Consider the following 21103-nt stretch of genomic DNA (forward strand, 5'->3'; position numbering starts at 1 on the left):
CTGTTTTTGATACAGTGGGTGTTGTACAATAAAGTCAGAAAATTCAAAACTCAAATCCTAGATCCGTCACTCTTTCACCCAACACTTTCCTTCCTGGGTATATGGCCAACAGAAATGAGAGTCTGTGCCAACCAAAGTATGTGTAAAATATTTCATTATTCATAAAAGCTCCAAACTGGAAATCATCCCAAATGCCCATCAACTGTAGCATGGATAAAAGAACAAAATGTGGAATATTCATGCAATGCAATGCTACTCAGCAGTGAGAACGAGCAAACCAGTGGTCCAGGCACCTGCTCAGATGAAGCTGATGAATAACGTTGAGCCAGGCACTGAAGAATAAATGCTGTATGATACTATTCATGTGAAGTTCAAGAGCAGACAAAAGTAACAGCTGGTGAAAGAGGCTTGAGTAGTGATTACTTTGGGAAGATATTGCCTGGGAAGGTTCACCATCCTTCTGGGGAGCTGACAATCTTCTATACCTTGATCCAGGTGTTATTTACATGGGGGTGTGTGCGTTTATATATATATATATAATTTCATCTGGCGGTATACCTAAGGTTCATGCTTTTTACTGTAATGTAAATTACACCACGATTTTTTTAATTCTAAGTTCTCTCATTTACTATGTGACCTCAGGAAAATTACCATCTCTAAACCCTCTTCTATAAAATGGGGATAATAATATAACTACCTCCTAGGATGGTTATGAGGTATAAATACAATAATTCCTATAAAGCAGTTAGCACAGAGCCACGTGTACACTGTGTACTTGATAAATGTTACCTATTATTATTTCTCACTGAGAATGCAATCATAAAGAGGCAGGATTCAGGAATTATAAACATACATTGACTCGAGATTCCCAATTAAAGTAAAAGCTAATATCACATGTGAAACTGGTTTTTAAAAAACAAATACATCTAATTCTGCATGTATACATTTGAGAACAAGTTTAGATCCTTAGCTTCTTTTTAAAAAAGTTCCCCACAGAATCCACTTACATAACCAATTAATGAAGTTCAAATATTATACATGACCCTAAAAAAATAGATGTTCATGTTACTTTTAAGGTGTGTCTTCTGTAAAGCAAGGAGCATTCACATTTACCGCAGTTGTCTTTCTGGGGCCCAGACCACCTGCTCTAGAAAGCTGACACTTGGGATACTACAATGGCCCTGAAGACACCATGGGACCAGGAAAACTATTTCTACAGCAGCAGTTTTCTGAGGGAGGCTAGTGGCCAAAGAAGCTAAAGGTTTTTACCAACTTCTTGCCTGAGCCTGGCGAAACAATGAAATACTGGTCTTGAAAACTGCTGATTTTCTTTCTTGGGAAAGTTTAGGAGTAAGAGGAGATAGGTTTTATATGACAATTACTACAAAACCTCTAAGGTTATAAGACCAAATTTGAGGACCATAAAATTAAGATGATGGCCAAAAGAGCAAATTCTCCAGGTCTACAGAAAACCTTATAGTAAGGATACAGCTATTTCAAATATTTTGGGTGTTACACGTGTCCCAAGGAAGATTTTATGACGTGTTAATCCTATTTGAAATACCCACACATACCAATAAACAGCTAGCTGTCGTGAACCAGGGAAGCTAAGACTCCGTGGTCCCCGTGTGCAGCCTGAGCAAGGCTGGTGGGTTCCCAGCTGCCCTCAGCGCCCTGTGCCCCAGAGGTGGTCCTCAGACCTGCCCCGCCTGCTAGAGCAGCGCTCTCACTAGAATGTCCTGGGAGGACGGAAATATTTTATATCTGTTCTGTCTGCTACTGTAGCCACGAGCCATGTGTGGCCATCAAGCAATTGAAATATAGCCAGTGTGGTCAAGGAACTGAATTTTCCAATGCATAGAATTTCAATTCATTTAAATTTAAGCAGAGGTATGTGGCTAGTGGCTATTGTATTGGGCAACACAGTTCTTCCCTGTCAGGCTGTGACAGCTCCAGACTCTTCCAGCTGGTGTCACCAATATCTTCCACATGCACATGTAATTCTTCCCCAATCTCGAAGCCCATCTTGGGAAGCACCGGCCCAAGAAACATGGCACTCGAAGAAAACATGGCACAAACCAGACACCTCCATCCCCTCACCCAGTCTTTCTGCTCCTGATTCTGAGCAGCAATAGACGAGGCCTTCAAGTCACTCTTGCTTTTGCTGGTGCTCTGTTCACAGGTAGGAGCGTAGCTCTTCTAGGGGCTCTAATCCCAATGGCTAGGGCCGTAAGATCTTCCCTGGCTCCCCGTAGCCCTGGCTGGACTGAATAGCTGCTACAGATAACTGGTTGCTCATAAGCACAAAAGCCCCATGCACCTAGATTTGATTTTCTCTCAGAGGCCAGGCTCGAGGGGTGATTTGGGTACCCCCATATCCCAGGGCTGCCTGGCCACAGCTTCCTCTTCCTCCTCACTGGGCCTCCTGGGGAAAACTGGGGTCAGGGGCTTCATCAAGCCTCAAGTTACTCTGAAGTTGAATTACATTCTCCATAGAATTGCATATACATTCAAATGCAAATGAAGTTTTGCTCAATATTTTCTTTACATTCATAAATAGTTTTAGAATTATAAATACATGTTCATTTATGATGTTTGTGGCAATAAAGGCTACTTCCAAGACTCCTTGGTAAAATACTGGGTTATAAAAAATCGTCACCTGCTCTGACATTGATTGTTGACATAATTTAAGGAAAAGTACATCAAAACTAGGAGTTTCATGCATGCAACCTGGCTTATAAATACTTAACAGAAACATAAATGTGTATATATTCCCACAACATAACTGCCTACACAGCTTGGAGCATTTTGGAATGAAGTGGCTATTTCAGAGGTATGTGAAGGCAATCCATCCACTGAAGAGTGATTTAATTCATCCTTCTGTCCTAGAAGGGGGGAGGTGGCATGGCTAGTCTGCAGTTTTAAACTCTGTCATATCCACCAGGCAGCCCTTCTCTTTAGGAGGCACAGACTTGAAAATAATATCCACTGGGCTTTGAGTGTTCTGGCTGAAAATTCATAACTCTCAGTTGGGAAATACAAGGGTAAAGGGTACTTGGAAAAAGTGCAACCCAGTGACTATTTTCATGGTGCATCGAAAGATTCTTGCCAGTTTGGGATTCCTGGATTGATCTTTCAGGAACTGCAAATGCTTTTCTTTCTGAATAATCTGAAACAACTTGGAAATAAAATGGAAGAGTTAAAAAAAATTTTTAAATGCTACATAACAATATATTTTAAAATGCAAACAATATTCAGTTGTTCAGGGACTGGTTTTCTAATTGTTTCTTTTTCCTTCCACTGAATTTTCTGCCAGTGAATTCACACCTCCACCTGCTGGTGCACTGAGGAAATGAAATGGAAACATAATTCAAGCAAGATAACTGAATTATTTCCTGGAATTTTTGATGCCGGTTTGTTAAAAAAATATTAGTAGTGTGTTTATAATCTATTCATTCTCTGTGTCACCTGATAAGGGTTAGATGCAAAAAAAGAGTAAAATATCTTCACTAAACTTCTTATCTCCTAGTCATCAATGTCTAATTCAATTCTCTTGCCATCACCCATGTGTCATCCTTTCAATAATCTCACTAAAAGTTTTACAAGAAAATGTAGCACTCAGAGGGCTGGAGTATAAATCAATCCATAAATCAGAACATCTCATTGAAAGCCAAAGATAGGAACATCTCAGAAAATTTAATCAGTCCTAAATCTTAGAAGGCCCTGAAAATAAGTACTTAAAACCATACTAAAAATATCCTACAGTACAGCATTATTAGTATGGACTCCAAGGCCAGAATTTCTGGATTAGAAATTCTGTTCTGTCCCTTACAGCCGGGCAGCCTTGACCAAATTACTCTAACTTTGTGCCTCGGTTTCCACACATGCAAAATGGGTTAAATGATTATTAGTCAGCCAAAGGAGTGCTGATGCAAAATACCAGAAATTGGTTGGTTTTTATAAAGGGTTTTTATTTGGAGTAGATGCTTACATTTACCAGGACATAAAGCATAAGTTACTTCCCTCATCAAACTGTTTTGCCACATGTTGGAGCAAGATGGCTGCCAACGTCTGCCAGGGTTCAGGCTTCCTGGGTTCCTCTCTTCCTGGGGCTTGCTTCTCTCCTCACAACCAAGCGCCTCTGTGTGTTTCTTCCTGGGGCTCCAGTTCAAGACTCCAAGTTCCTTCTCTGCAGTGCAGTTTCTCTGTGAGTCCCCACCCACCAAGGGGGCAAGGATGCAATGTCCTACTGACATATCCCAACCAAAACCTTAATCATTATTTAATCAAGTAAATGTAAAACCTCTGAATCCAATACACTCTAATATACTCAAAGGAAAAGACCAGTTTACAAACATAATCCAATATTTCTTTTTGGAATTCATCAATAATATCAAACTGCTACATTACCTAATACCATTGTTATGAGGATTAAATGAGTTCATATTCACAAAGCACCTAGAACAAATCCTGGAACATAAGAAGTGCTGTATAAATCTTTATTATATAAATTAAAATTACTGTTGATACAAGTAAGAGGAAATATTGTGATTTTTTTTTTTTTTATTGCCAAGAAGCTATACTCTATTTCTATACAGAAAACTACAAAACATTGCTGGAAGAAATCAAATAAGACCTAATAGCTTAATAGCTATTCCATGTCTCAGACTGAAAGACTAAATATTATTAAGATGTCGACTTATCCAGAGTGATTTAGAGATTCAATGTATCCTAATTAAAATTCCAACAGTGTTCTTTGCAGAAAAGGAAAAGTCAATCATCAAAATTATACTGAATGGTAAAGGGGCCCCGAATAGCCAAAGCCTTCTTGAAAGATAAGAACAAAGTTGGAGAAATCATGCTTCTCAATGTTAGAACTTATTACAAAACTACAGTAACCAAAAGAACATGGTACTTGCACAAGAACAGACACACACCAATGGAACTGAATTGAGAATTCAGAAATAAACCTTACATCTATGGCCGAATGATTTTTATCAGGGTGCCAAGTCTATTTAATTAGGAAAGAATGATGCTGGGAAATGGTGCTTTACATATGGTGTAGGAAAACTGGCAATCCATTTGCAAAAGAATGAAGTTGGAACCTGTGGCAATTTGGTATTGTTTATGAATTCCAAAAATAGATAATGTATTGTGTTTGTAATCTGGTCTGTTCCTCTGGGTGTATTAGAGTATATTAAATTCAGAGGTTTCACTTTTACTTGACTAAATTATGATTAGGGTTTTGATTCAGCCATGTCAGTAGGATGTTGAGTCTCTGCTCCTTGGTGGGTAGGGACTCACAGAGAAAACAACAAGGAAGAGGAGAGAGTTTCAGTTTTGATGCTGGAACTGCAGGAAGTAAATACACAGAAGAACCCAGAGGAATAGAGACTGCTCCATAGATACAGCAGAGGCTCCAGGAAGAGAACTGATCCTAACAGCCTGCATCTGCACCTGAGCCTGGAGAGAAATGAGCCCTGGGGAGAGAGGTGAGCCTTACAGCTCAGATTGGAAGAAGCTGGGACCATGGAGCCTTAAGAGGAAGAGGGAAGGCTGCACTCTTACAGACACTGCCTACCATCTTGCTCCAATGCATGGCTAATGACTTTGGGTGGAAAAGTACTTCTTATGGTACCTTGAGTTGGGCTCTTTAGGGCCTTGTGACTATAAGCTTCTACCCTGTATCAACACCCTTTATAAAAGCCAACAGAGTTCTGGTAGTCTGCATCAGCACCCCTTTGGCTGACTAATATAGAACCCTACCTCACACCATATACAAAAATCAACTTAAAATAGATCAGACCTGAGTATAAGAACCAAAACTATGAAACTCCTAGAAGAAAACACAGAAAAGCATCTTCAGAACCTTGTATTGGGCAATGTTTTCTCAGACTTTACACCAAAAGCACAAGCAACAAAAGAAAAAAACAGATGAATGAGACTTCATCAAAATTAAAAACTTTTGTGCATCGAAGGACTTTATCATGAAAGCAAAAAAAACATAAAATTGGAGAATATGTTTGGAAACTACATATCTGATAAGAGTTTAATATCCAGAATATATAAAGAATTCCTGGAATGCAACAAAAAGTCATACAACCCAACTAAAAGATGGGCAAAAGATTTGAAAACAAGACATAAAAATGACTAAAAAGCCTATGAAAAGATACTCAATACCATAAACCATTAGGGAAATGCAAATCAAAACCAAAATGAGGAAAACGGACTTTGGCCCAGTGGTTAGGGCGTCCGTCTACCACATGGGAGGTCCACAGTTCAAACCCCGGACCTCCTTGACCCCTATGGAGCTGGCCCATGCGCAGTGCTGATGTGCGCAAGGAGTGCCCTGCCACGCAGGGGTGTCCCCCGCGTAGGGGAGCCCACGCGCAAGGAGTGCGCCCCGTAAGGAGAGCCGCCCAGGGCGAAAGAAAGTGCAGCCTGCCCAGGAATGGCGCCGCCCACACTTCCCGTGCCGCTGACGGCAACAGAAACGGACAAAGAAACAAGACAGCAAAAAGACACAGAGAACAGACAACCGGGGGAGGGGAGGGGAATTAAATAAATAAAAATAAATATTTAAAAAAAAAAAAACCAAAATGAGATATCATTTCATGCCCAATAGAATGGCTCTGTTAAAAAAAAAAAAAGGAAAATGGCAAGTGTTGGAGAGGATATGGAGAAAGACAAACACTAATCCATTGTTGGTAGAAGGTAAAATAGTGAAGCCACCTGGAAAACAGTTTGACCTTCCACAGAAAGTTAAGTATAGAATTACCATATAACCTGGCAATCCCACTTCTAGGTATATACCCAGAAGAATGGAAAGCAGGGACACAAACAGGTATTTGCCCACTAAAATTACTCACAATTGCCAAAAGATGGAAGCAACCCAAGTGTTCATCAATTGAAGAATGGTGAACAAAATGTGGTATATACATATATTGGAATAGTACTCAGCATTAAAAAGGAATGAAGTTCTGATACAGGTGACAACATGGATACCCTGAAGACATCACGTTGCCTGAAATAAGACAGACACTAAAGGACAAATATTGCATGATTGCAAAGATATGAACTAATTAGAATAAGCAAATTTATAGAATGAGTAACTAGAAAACAGATTACCAGGGGCTGGGGTAGGGCTAGGAAATGGGGAGTTAATGCTCAGTTAGTACAGAATTTCTCTTTGGAGTGACAGTAACATTTTGATAATGGATGATGGAGAAGGCAGCACAACATTGTGAGCGTAACCAGCAGCACTGAATTATATATTGGAATGTGATTAAAAGGGGAAATTTTAGTTTGTATATGTTACCAAAATAAAAATATTTTAAAAACCATAGGACTATACAAAAGAAACAAGGGACCCTGGGGTAAACCATGGACTATAGTTAATAGTGTAATTATAATATTCTTTCATCAATTGTGACAAATGTACCACAGTAATACAAGTATTAATAATAGGGACAGGTAATATGGAAACTGTATTTTCTGTATGACTTTTCTATAAACCTACAACTTCTCTAGTAAAAATATATATATATGTAAAAAGGAAACTATATCCTCCCAGGTTGAATACATGGCCTTGATCACATTACTGTATGCCATTGCAGCACTTTTGAGCTACCCTGGACTCAATGGGCCCGTCTATTGCTATGAAGAAGAAACTGAGTTAAGGAAAAAATAAGCAGGTAATTCCCTAAATAAACAATAAACACTAAGAGTTCCAGTAATTTCATTTTTCAAAAAGGCAAATTTAACATTAAATGATCCAGAAAGATAAATTAACTGTAAAATCTTCAAGTTTTAAGATAGTAATAAAATTTTCCAGAAAGTAATACAGTATAGTAGAACTTCAAAAGAAAAAGAAATCAACACAATTTTACCCTATGCTAAAATCCAATATTATCACATGAAATATTTATACAGTTGTTACATATGCGTTGGTTAGACCACATTTTTCATTCATCTATTCAGTCAATATCTACGATATAATTGTTGCTGGAAATTCAACATGGAATAGGAAATAAAGATTAAATAAATATAGAAAATAATGTCAAACAATAATAAATGCTATGAAGAAAAAGAAAGTAGGGCAAAGGGGTTAGAGCATGACAGGGGAGAGGAGCAACTTGAGCTATGGAAGACCTCTTTGAGAGGATAGGCATTTGAGCAAAAGCCAAAATGAAGGCAGGAAGCAAGCAATGTGGATATCTAGAGAAAGAGCTTAAATGTCAGAGCAAACAGCAAGTGCAAAGGCTCTGAAGCCCAAGAGGAAATATTTCTGGTGTATTCAAAAAAAACAAGTAAGCCAATATGACTGGACCAGTAAGAAATGAACCAGAAGCAGCCAGCAGCCAGATCATGTAGGACTTTATGGGCCATGGTCCCTAAATTTTTAAATAATTTTCCAGAATAGAGGTAGGATCTTTGTCCTCATCCCTTGAACTTGGGTGGGCCTGAAACTGCTTGGATTAGTAGAATATGATGGAAAAATGGCAGTGTTATTTCTGAGGCTTGGTCATAAAAGAGGATGTTACATTCACATTTGGAGCCCTGAGCCACCATGCAAGAAATCTGACATTTCTGAGATTGTCATTTTTTGAGGAAGTCAACCTACATGAAAAGGGCACATGAAGCCCCGCTGCCACTCAGTCGGCAGCCCTAAATGCTCTTCCCTACAGAAGTCCAGACACTTTGCTCGAATTGACCCATAGAATCCCTGTTCAGCTGACCTAGGAGTAGTTTGTTACGCAGCAATAGTAACCGGTACACCATGTTAAGGTTTTTGGATTTCATTCTATGTGGGAAGCTTTGGAGAGATGACTAATATGATCTTATTTATGAGGTAAAAGGATCACTCCAATTCCTGTGTGGAGAAGAGATTGCAAAAGAAGAGCGGGGGCCAGTTTTGAGGTCACTGCTGTTGTCCAAGTGAGAGATGATAATGCCTGAGGCAGGATAACAGGAATGAAGGGGGTAAGAATTGAATTGATGGAGAACCTATTTTCAAAGTAAATTCAACAGGATTTGCAGATAAGTTGGAAGTTGTGTGTGATGAGGCAAATCAAAAAGTGACATCAAGATTTTGGCCAGAGCAAGTAACTAAGTGAATGAAGGTGTCATTTTCTGAGTTAGGAACACTAGAGGGAGAACAGGTTTGCAGAATCGAAATCAAGCATTCACCTTGAACACGCAGCATGCCCACTAGACATCCGAATGGAGATGTGGAGTAGGCAGCTGGATACATAAATTTGGAGCTCAGGAGAGAGGCTGGTTCCATAGGACTGTGTCCAACACTAAGTGCCTCATTGTAGGAAAGAAATCAACAAACTGGAGATGTGGATGTTTCTGGAAGCCAACTTTTTTTAATGTTGAAAGAACTGAACATCGACTGAATAAAAATAGCTATTATGGTGAAAAGGTCTTTGACTCAGTGAGGACATACTGTTAAGACTCAACTTTGACAGCAAGTTCACTCCAGTGCCCACTTTCATGGAGACTAACACGAAACCCCCTCATAATGACTATGCCATTCCCCACAGGAATTACCATTCCAGCACCAGACAATATCACTAAGAATTTGGCCTAAACAAAACCCTCAAACAATACCACAGGTAGAGGAGCTTCATCAGTAGCAGGAGGTGAAAGAACCTCTCAACAGAGCCAAGCTAAACAGAAACCACATCTCCTATGTTCCCAGCAAGTGGAGCCCTGGCCTATATAAAATTTACCTATTCATTCGCTGTTCTTTTTTGAATCCACCCATGTGGGAAGTTATTCTCAGTGCCGGTGGCACAAAAGTAATTTAGTAATCATATTCACAATACTCGGATTTTTCAGTGTTTTTCTCTTTTTTTCATTAACAGAGAGGCAGCTTCTACAGTGATTAAGTGCCAGATATCAGGATCCAGAATTTCTGGGTTAAGATCCTCACGCCAGTGCCCGGGCAAGTCACCCAACGTCTCTGTACCTCAGTTTCCTCTCTCGCTGGATTTCTTACGGGTACTAAATAAGGCAATGAGTGAAAAGTGTTTAAAATACATAGAACCAGCTAAATAATCAGTGGCCAACGCATGTGAGCTGGGAAACGGAAGTGGCTTAACGGATGGAGCATCCGCCTACCACATGGGAGGTCCAAGGTTCAAACCCAGGGCCTCCTGACCCATGTGGAGCTGGCCCACGTGCAGTGCTGATGCACGCAAGGAGTGCTGTGCCACAAAGGGATGTCCCACATAGGGGAGCCCCACACACGGAGAGCTGACACAGCAAGATGACACGACAAAAAGAGACACAGATTCCCGGTGCCGCTGACAAGAATGAAAGCGGACACAGAAGAACACAAAGCGAATGGACACAGAGAGCAGACAATAGGGGATGGGGAAAGGGAGAGAAATTAAAAATTAAAAAAAAAAAAAATATGTGTGAGCTATATTCAGCAGTGGTCAGCCACTTCCTTCTATGAATGTCACATCGGGGCCCTTTGTTTAGTTTTCTTCATTCGTTCAGACACATAAGTATTGTGATGATCTTGAGAGGAAGGGCTTCAAAATCGCAGGTGTGAACTCACCCCCCTGCTCTGCAATCTTCTGCAAGACGCTTTCCCGAAGCCCTCTGTCCTGGTTTCCCACCTGCTGACACGCCGTGCGCTGTCTCCTTTTCCACTGCCCACCACACTAAAATCTTCTGGATTTGAATGTGTACTGGAAGGGAAGAGGAAAGAATTACTTTGTTATCCATAAAAACATTAAAAACGTCAAACACGTTGCCAGGAGATAATGATAAATATTCTGGAATTACCTTAAACTTGCAGCAGATTTATCCTCTCTCCACAGCGATGGCGAAGGAAAAGGAACTGATATTAAACCCTATTGTAAAAGAGGGTTGAGAGCAGCAGTTAATAATATTTCAACCTTAGATATTAAAACTGACAGGTCAGACGCATCCTCCTTTGTCTGAAATGCTTCGAGATGACAGCATTTAAACCTTGAGGGACCACTGGATCCAAATTGGGCCCAGAGGGAAGACAGTACAGGGAAAAACAGGAACACCCAGCCGAAACACAGGCAAGCCTGCATGTCATCCTAGCCATCAGGGCCAGCCTGCCATCTGTGAAATGGGCCACTTGAAACTCCACACCTGATACGGGCATTGAATTTTCATAAGGCTCCTGGCGTTAAACTTTGCTGAGGAGACCAAGAGAGCTGGGGAACTCCACCTGGGACTGCGCGATCCCATTCCCTTCCCGCGGTGAGCCCCACAAAGACATCCCACTGTCCTCGGACTGTGAAATCCCCGCAAACTTTACCTCCAGGACATCTGCGGAGATGCGGAGGGGCCGCGTCTCCGTGGTGAACCTCGAATCCAAATCCCCAAATTCTGCCCCTGACCCTCTGCGATTTGGGCCGGCCTGGCCACCCCCCTCCTGGACCCCATTCGGGCTGTGCTTGCAAAGCTCCTTCCTCCGTGTCCGAGCACGGCGTCGGTGGGAACGAGCCACGGTGACAACCGCTACCAGAAGGCCGCAGCCGCCGGCCGGAACAGCGACCAAAAATCACCGAGAGGTGGGGCTGCCGCCCTGCTCCCTGGCACCGTGCGCCGCCCAGCGGGTCCCTCCTCTCTCCAGCGGCGGCGGCGGCACCAGCGCCACCTCCCCGCCAGGTGGCGCCGGGTGCCGGGCACCAGGAGCAGCGTGGCGGTGCACGACAGCGCCCGCCGACCTCCTTCCCGCCCCGCGAGGACTGCCGTCAGCGGGCCGACGCGCTGCGGGGACAGGCGACGCTGGAGGGGCAGTTCGCCAGTGGCAGGGTGCGGAGCTTGCGCCCTGGGGCCGCCGTCGCTGCGGAGGAGGATGTAAGTCAGCTGGGTGCGGGGGGCGTCGTCCTCGCCCCGCGTTAGCAGTCTGGTCACCAGATAGCACAGGGGCGCGCCCCGGGGCAGAGGCGGCTGAGCTGAAGGGTGGCGGGGCCACCAGCGGGGGCGCGTGGTCATTCTGGTCCTCCACATGCAGCCTCACCACGGCCAGGCCTCGGGGCTGCGGGAAGCCGCCGTCGAAGGCCTCCAGCCCGTGCTAGAGTGGAGTCAACTCGTCGCGGTCCAAGAGCCGCCGCGCGCAGCTCCCCCGTGGCGGGGTCCACCGACACGTAGGTGGACACGGCACCCCCGGCGCGTCCCACCTCGGCCTCCAGCAGCCGGTAGGTGACCTGGCCGTTGCGGCCCAGGTCCGGGTCCCGGGCGGTCACCGTGGCCAGGTAGGCGCCCGGCGGGTTGTTCTCGCGCACCGACACCTCGTAGACCGGCCGCGTGAAGAGCGGGGCGTTGTCGTTCTCGTCGCCCACGCGCACCGTGTAGGGCCGCACGGTGCGCAGCGGGGGCGCGCCGCGGTCCTCGGCCACCAGCGTCAGGTTGTACTCGGCGATGCGCTCGCGGTCCAGCGCCGCCGCGGTCACCACCAGGTAGCTGCCCGCGTAGGCCGGCTGCAGCCGGAAGTGCTCGTGCCCGTAGAGGGCGCAGCGCACCTGCCCGTTGGCGCCCGAGTCCCTGTCCGAGGTGCTGACCAGCGCCACCAGGCTCTCGCGCGCCGCCCCCTCCGGCACCAGCGACGTGGCGCCGGCCTCGGGCGCCCCGGGCCCCGCCGACGAGGTCGCTTCCGAGTCCCCGAGAGCGGCGGCGGCGGCAAAGGGCGAGGCGGCGGGCGCGCCCGGGGCCGCCAGCGGGGTGATGGCGATGTCGGGAGCGTTGTCGTTGACGTCGCGGATGCGCACGATGACCTTGCAGGTGGCGGCGCGGGGCCCCGGGCCGCGGTCCTGCGCCCGCACGTCCAGCTCGTAGGTGTCCTGGCGCTCGTAGTCCACGGGCCCGGCCAGGGTGAGGCGGCCCGAGCGCGGGTCGAGCCGGAAGAGGCGGCGCGCCTCGGGCGGGGTGCGGGCGCCGAAGGCGAACACCACGTCGCCGTTGGGGCCTTCGTCGGGGTCCGCCGCGTCCAGGTCGAGCAGCAGCGAGCCCAGCGGCGCGTCCTCCGCCAGCTCCACCTCGGCCACGGCGCCCTGCGGGAAGGCCGGGCTGTGGTCGTTGGCGTCCAGCACGCGCACGCTGAGGGCGGCCGTGGCGGAGCGCGGCGGGCGGCCGCCGTCCTGGGCCACCAGGTCCAGGCTGTAGGTGGCCTGGCTCTCGCGGTCCAGCTCCTGCAGCAGCACCAGGTCGGCGCACTGGGCGCCGTCTGCGCGCGTCTGCAGCTCCACGCGGAACGGGCTGTGCGGCTCGGCCAGGCGCACGCTCTGCAGCCCGTTGGCGCCCACGTCCTCGTCCACCGGCACCTCCAGGGGGATGCGCGTGCCCACGGCCGCGCCCTCGGACACCTCCACTGGGATCTCCGCCCGGGGAAAGCGCGGCGCGTGGTCGTTGACGTCCCTCACCTCCACCTCCACGTGCACCAGGCGGAACTGCTCCTGCGAGAAGCTGACCACGTCGAAGGCCAGCACGCACTGCGGGGCCTGGCCGCACAGCCGCTCGCGGTCCAGGCCCGCGTCGCCGACGGTCAGCTGCCCGTCCCCCTCGCGCACCCGGAGCAGCGAGCTGTTGAACTGCTTCATCAGGTGGAACAGGCGTGGCGTTTCGAGCTGGGACTTGAACAGGTGGTCAGACGGAACACCGATGACAGTGCCAGGGGCTTCTTCTCATAGGTGAGGAAATTGACCATTTCGGTGCAAAACCCTGACACCACCAGCATCCTCAGAATAAGCGAGGACTCCAGTCCAGCCCTGTGTAAAGTGTCAGCAGGATAACTGAGCCTCTGGCAAGCCATCTTTGTTCCACAAGAAGAACGGGTCGCGGGCTCTGCGTGCACTCATCTTTCCAGCCCTTTCAAGCCTTCCCAAGAGCACAGTCATATTGCTATCACTAAACCTTTCACTGTTGATTTCTTTTCTCTCCCCCACGCCTAATCGTGCCTCTTCCAACCCCTACCCAGGTGATTACATAGAGAAGTATATGCAAAAAAGCAACCATTCATGCCAATCCTCAGAGCCCTAGGGTTCCTCTAAAGGATTCACAGAAGGTCCTGGAGAGCTCAACAGTGGCCACAGCAGTGGATGGGACCATTTAGATCCCCATAGAAGGCAGCAGACTTGGCCCAGTGGTTAGGGCCTCAGTCTGCCACATGGGAGGTCCACAGTTCAAACCCCCGACCTCCTTGACCCCTATGGAGCAGGCCCGTGCACAGTGCTGATGTGCGCAAGGAGTGCCCTGCCACGCAGGGGTGTCCCCCGTGTAGGGGAACCCCACGTGCAAGGAGTGAGCCCCATAAGGAGATCCGCCCAGTGCAAAAGAAAGTGCAGCCTGCCCAGGAATGGCGGGGCCCACACGGAGAGATGACACAACAAGATGATGCAACAAAAAGAAACACAGATTCCCATGCTGCTGACAACAACAGAAGCAGAAAAAGAAGAAGACACAGCAAATAGACACAGAAAACAGACAAAGGGGGGGGGTAGAAAGAAAGAAATCTTTTTTTTAAAAAAAGATCCCTATAGAAGTTTACACTATCAAAATGCACCCCCCTGCTTTTCCAGTGTGCTGGCCTCTCACTTTCATAACAAAAGGAGGGGATCCATGGCCTCCTTATTTCTTCCCGGGCACACTTACATATTCCTCAGAAGCACGTTTGCGCTTCTTTGCCATTTTGAAATGAACACAGATATGTTCGGTGCATGCATCCTTTGCCATTCACAGTTACCAATCCATGTTTTCATGTGCAGTATTGAAAATCCTGGGAGAACAGCTTCTGGAATATATCAGGCCATATCTAATCAGGGAAGAACTGTTTTCCAAAGTAATCATTTCTGAAGAGTTTTTCTATAGAAGAGAAGCCATTATGGTGAAATTTCATCACCTTCCTCTCCTTTCATGTCAGTAATTATTTACACATGAAGAATCAGTGTCAGACCATGAGGTTTGTAACCACAGACCACTGTAAGGGATAGTTAAGGGTAAGAACAAGCTTTAGGAAAACATATTGCCATCAGTCTTGTTAGGAAATGCTACAGACCAAAAATTTTTTTTTTAAAGCCCTTAGCTGAAGAGCACCATGAGTGCTCTGCTAGGCTGAAGGCCTGAAAAACATTAAACCATCTGTGTCAAGCACAATAAATAGTCCTGTGTTCTCTCCATGTGTGATGACGTTGCTTACACCACTGAGCTGTCATTAGTACACAGTGTCCTTTAACTAGTCATCTTACCTAAAATCATTGAGCAGGCAAAGTAATTAATATGCCCAGACTCCTACAGGATCTGCGATGTTATGGATTCCTGCAGGGACATGTCAGTAAATGATTAGGTTATTATCATTGTTCACTCTTAGAGGGACTTGCATTTATTTTAGAGCCAGGACCTATGAATCCAATTCTGAACCTGAGTCACCTTTTGTGAGAATATTAATTTGCAGGAGTTTTAATTTAGTGGAGCATTTGACAATGGCTCTAATTATTAGTACAACAACCCATAGCAGAAGAGCACAGTGGAAACCATGAGATGATTCTGGTAGGGTACTCTGAAAAGAGAAAGTGCTTCTTTTCATTTACTTTAGATTTTTTAATTTGCCTGATGAGGCATCATTCCCAGAAAGGAATCAGCTCTACTTAAGCTTTGTGAGACCCTATTCCTTTTAAGCCAGTATCCTCCATGGCATATTAAACAGTTTTCTTTCTTTCTTAGAATTTAGTATACCAAGGAAGCCCCTGGTTATTGAGCCTCTGTGTCTCAGGGAAGACAAGCGGATCCTACCCGTCCACTGTACTTCTTAATTCCTAGATGTCTCTTAACTGAAGACTAAAAACATCCGGTTGATTCCTTTAGAAAAGGTGCATACATCAGCCAGGAGAGGGACCCACTTACCCAACAATCGAGTCTCATCCCTTCCTCCTCGCCTCTCCCTTATCACACACAATCCCTGCCAGGACTTCTGCTAATATTAAACATCATTGTCCCCACTCACGATCAAAAAAATACCCCACAACATAATAGAATTAAAGGCCAGTCCCTGACTCTCCATACAGAACACCTACAGATCCAGATAGAAGAATGAAAAAGGCAGGTGATGTACAGGCATACCTCCACAATGCTAAACATCTGGATGCTTATGATAGGAAACATCAGCTCTGATGTTTGAATGCTTGGTTGCGTTCCCCCTCCCCTTTTCCTCCAGCAGTGTGGCATCAAGGAGACCATCCAGGGTAAGGAATGTGTGATGTGGTGATTCATTATTAGCCTTACCATTGTTTCATGTTGAACAACCACCTGGTTAAAACACTGCTTTGTGAATGAAGGACAGCTGGAATTTCAGGAAAGAGGCATTTTTGGAGGCAAAATCAGTTCTATGCCAGTGGAGTAACAAGCTGAATAATATAGAAACTGTATGATGTGCCTCCCTAGGGATGTGTCATCAGGAAGCAATGTTTATAGCCCTGTGCTGCCGGCGCACTCACGTTCCATTCTATTGGCTCTGCTAGATAAAAAATCTGTCTCAATATTCAAAGCATTGTGGCAGAAATTTGCTTTATGTTGCTTGTTTTCCCATTTGCCAGCAGATTGCCAAGCTATAAGTCCATAAAATGTAGTTTTGATCTCTGTTGGAGTCAAATAAAGCAAAACAAACAACAGGGGAGGGAGACCACAAAAAGACCAAAATGTGAATAAAGCAGCAATTTGTTCCTCTTGTGCAGTTTGGTTTTATAAAGGGAGGGTGGGGTATTCTGGTGCACTCCCAACAGAATTCACTTTTGTTCCTAAAACAAAAGCACCAAAACAAGTTTTTCCTGCAGAAAAAAATCAGATCTTTAAACTGGGATTTGCATTCCAGTCACTTAAATGAAAGATATTTTGTTTTTCTGAATGCATAACACCACTGTGTTCCTTTACCCACTAAAGCAAAAAATATATGAACTAAAGTGACTTTTGCCAAAAACATGGAATAAAATATATGTCCCCTTCATTGAGAATAGTGTCTATGCTTTTGCAAGTTTCCCTGTTCCTATTATGTATAATTATTAACATATGTTTGGGGGGAAATTTAAACCACAGGAAGCTCCTAATGTGCAAATTTGGCAGGTTATTGGTGTCAATGTAGCAAAATAAGCATCACTTTTTCAGGACCTTGAGATGATATTTCCCTAAGCCAGAAACAGTTTTAGTGGCATTTAGAACAAAGTATTCTGTGTTCTATATTGAAACCCATTTTCATTTCTCAACTCAACATTCTGGAGATGAATGAGCAAGTATTATCCAGTACTATTTGCTGTTTTCAAGAAGTAAGTTCAAAGAATTGGAGCTACTAAGACTGTTTGAAAGAAAACAGATCAACCTAACAGCTTTTTTTAAAATCATACCTTGAAAAACCAAAGTCAGTCTTCAGCATTTTGGGCCTCCAAAACATGGAGAAATTGTTTTAAGTTATCTCGTAAGAAATATCATTATCTCACATTCCTGTTAACCCATTGCATAATTAATATGTTATAAGGTTTTGACTGTGCAGTGAATTACAAAAATTGTTAGCAAAATGCTGGTCTTTTTTGTAAAATGATTTGAGGGAATATGGTTCAGTTCTGAAGTCAGCCAAAATACTGTCTACAAGAGTAGCATAGAAACAAATAAATGATATCTTGTCAGCTACTTAAGTGTTTTAACCTAGAGAAAATCACAAGAAACCACTGAAGAGCATCAACACTAATCACAAGTCCCTTAACATAAAATAAGGATTTAGAAGATGTGATCTTCACTTAAAAATTTTCCCATAAGGATCATTATGTTAATGAAGATGTTATCAAAACTATGAAATCTCAAAATACTACATAACACTAGGTCTTAAACTAGTGATTTTATTAGTATCTCTGCAAGAAGGAAATTAAATCAGTGAATAATGAAAACCATTTTACTACTTTGGTGCAGGGAATCCTCAAATCCCAAAAGTGAACCAGTGAGACTGACTTTGGCAGTTGACCTTCCGTCATCAGCTCTGGGATCATATTTCCTGTGCCCGTCACCCTGCAAGAAAAGGCCTTCCCCACAAGAATGTCACAGAGCAAAGGAAGAATAAAGATTGAAAAGCAATTTTTCATCAGTCCCTTATTTTATACCCCATTTTTTTCCACTTAGCTAAACCCCTTCTATTCCTACTCTGTACAAAAACCCATGTCCACCAATGATCAAAGAGCACCATCAGGGGCTTTATCGGCAGATATTTGATCAAGTATTTGTGATACAATAAAGTTCACAGCCTAGCTAGAGGACAATACTTAAACATTCAAACATAAAATCAGACCTCAAGAAAGTCACAGGTGCGAAATGACACGAAGAAGTTTACAGTCAAGTACAAATGAGAAATGGTCATGGAATTTACAGGTGAGATCGCAGTCTGTCGGGACAGCCAAAGATGGAGAGAGAACAAGGGAGTGATGTGAATGAGATTTGGAGAAGGACAGGTCTGCAGCCTTTATCAGGGACCAAGCAGACCAGGTGTTTGGCTTGGGTGGTTCAGAAGGACCCAAGCCAAGACCTGTGTGAATGGATGGCACAGCTGAGGATGGCTTAAGAATTTAGACTCTTCTATCCCAGCAGTGAGAAACCATTGAGGTTTTGGGGGCAAAATCACATCATCACTGGGAAACGGACTTGGCCCAGTGGTTAGGGCATCCATCTACCACATGGGAGGCCCGCGGTTCAAACCCTGGGCCTCCTTGACCCGTGTGGAGCTGGCCCACACGCAGTGCTGATGCGCGCAAGGAGTGCCCTGCCACGCAGGGGTGTCCCCCGCGTAGGGGAGCCCCACGCGCAAGGAGTGCGCTCCGTAAGGAGAGCCGCCAGCAGGAAAGAAAGCGCAGCCTGCCCAGGAATGGCACCGCCCACACTTCCAGTGCCGCTGACGACAACACAAGCAGACAAAGAAACAAGACGCAGCAAATAGACACAGAGAACAGACAACGGGGGGGGTTTAAAACTAAATAAATAAATCTTTAAAAAAAAAATCACATCATCACTGATGATGTATGTTTTATTATGATAAATAAAGTAGATTATTGCCTCTCCCCTGAACATTGGTGAAATCCTTGAAGAGGGCTGGGTTTTATTTAAAGCTGTAAACCAACCAGCATCCACACAGTATTCTTTAAGTGTACAATTTCTGCCTACTTCAAGTCCACCAGGTAGTAGAATGAATCAGAGAAAGGAGACTCTGGAATCAAAGCAAAAGCCCAACTGGTCTCTGCATTCCAAGTACAAGATGCTGAAGGTCTGAGCAATGAGTTGGAAGGGGTATGGGGTGAAAATCTGAGAAGCATTGCAAAGGAAGAATTGTAGGATTTCATGACAGGTAAGCTCTAGAGGATGGGAAAAATGAAACAAATGATTCTAAAGCTATTGGATGACTTAAAGAAGAGTTGCACGTTCAGGTATTCCCAATGGGTCCTGTTACTTACTAGTTGGATGACCAAAGACAAATCTCAGTGTCTTCAGGGAGGAATACCTATACCTTGAGAGGTTTAAAGGAAAAAATGTGGGAGGAGCAAAAATCACAGTGCCTAGCACATTCTGGGGTCTCAAAAGACCACTATGGGGAAGCGGGTTTGGCTCAACAGATAGAGCATCTGCCTACCACATGGGAGGTCCAGGGTTAAAACCCAGGGTCTCCTGACCCATGTGGTGAGCTGGCCCATGTACAGTGCTGATGCACACAAGGAGCGCCATGCCACGCAGGGGTGTCCCCCGTGTAGGGGAGCCCCACAAGCAAGGAGTGTGCCCCCTAAAGAGAGCTGCCCAGTGCGAAAAAAGTGCAGCAAGCCCAGGAGTGGTACCTCACACACAGAGAGCTGATGCAACAAGATGATGCAACAAAAAGAGACACAGACTCCCGGTGCTGCTGACAAGAATCCAAGTGGACACAGAAGAACACACAGCAAATAGACACAGAGAGCAGACAACGAGGGGTGGGAGAGGATGGGGAAGGGGAGAGAAATAAATTTTTAAAAACAAATCAAAAAAAAAAAAAAAAGGCCACTGTGGGGAAGCGGATGTGGCTCAAGTGATAGAGCTTCCGCCTACCTTATGGGAGGACCCAGGTTCCATCCCTGGGGCCTCCTGGTGAAAAAGAAGAGAAAGCATGCCCACATGGCAAGCCGAGTGCCTGTGCAGTGAGCCAAGTGTCCGCACAATGAGCCAGTGCCGGTGCAAGTGAGTCACATGGCAAGATGATGACCCAACAAAAAAGAGACAAAGGGGAGTCAAGGTGAAGCACAGCAGAGAACAGGAACTGAGGTGGCACAGCTGATAGGGAACCTCCCTCCACATCAGAGGTCCCCAGGATCAAATCCCAGTGAATCCTAGAGGAGAAAAAGTGAAAAAAGAGAAGACAAAATGAAATAGATACAGAAGATCACACAGTGAATGGACACAGACAGCAAAAACAGTAGGGCAGCCCTCTCGATTTAGAGGGGGAGCAGACATCACCATCCCAGGGTCCACAGGATGGAGGGATAAAATATGGATTAGAGTGGACTTACTGGTATTCTACTATAGAACTATTGTGACTCTAGCAATGGAAGAAATTGTGTCATTGATGTGGAGACAGTGGCCACAGAAGTTGGTGACGGCAGAGAGAGGGAATAAAAGATGAGATATGGGGGCATTTTCGGGACTTGGAGTTGTCCTAAATGATATTGCAGCTGGACATGATATATCCTGCCATAACCCACTGAATAGACTCGGGGAGAGTGTAAACTACAATGTAAACTATTATCCATGCAGTGCAGCAGTGCTCCAAAATGTGCTCACCAAATGCAGTGAAGGTGCCACAATGATGAAAGAGGTTGTTGATGTGGGAGGAGTGGGGGTGGGGTGGGGTGTGGAGTATATGGGAAACTCTTATATTTTTTAATGTAACATTTTTGTGATCTATGTATCTTTTTTAAAAAGACAATTAAAAAATTTTAAAAAGTGAAAAGTATTTACAAGAGTTCTCACCCACAGGAATGGATGAAGTTTAAAACATGTTTTTCTGGGGTACATAGCTCCATCACAACTACATAAACAACAAAATGATAGTCTTCAATGGGAG

General features: G+C 45.1%; 1 long non-coding RNA gene across 1 annotated transcript in view; it reads right to left on the reverse strand.

The window, feature by feature from the left end:
- Positions 1-21103, reverse strand: part of LOC131273438 (uncharacterized) — an 84182-nt gene that overhangs the window by 14918 nt on the left and 48161 nt on the right. The window contains exons 2-3 of the long non-coding RNA XR_011645758.1: positions 10804-10871; positions 10574-10706 (exon numbers count right to left, since the gene is read on the reverse strand). This is a non-coding gene — a long non-coding RNA (uncharacterized lncRNA). The remainder of the gene's footprint in view (positions 1-10573; positions 10707-10803; positions 10872-21103) is intronic.

Source organism: Dasypus novemcinctus, chromosome 15 (genome assembly GCF_030445035.2).
Source record: "Dasypus novemcinctus isolate mDasNov1 chromosome 15, mDasNov1.1.hap2, whole genome shotgun sequence".
In the NCBI taxonomy this organism is placed as follows: Eukaryota; Metazoa; Chordata; class Mammalia; order Cingulata; family Dasypodidae; genus Dasypus; species Dasypus novemcinctus.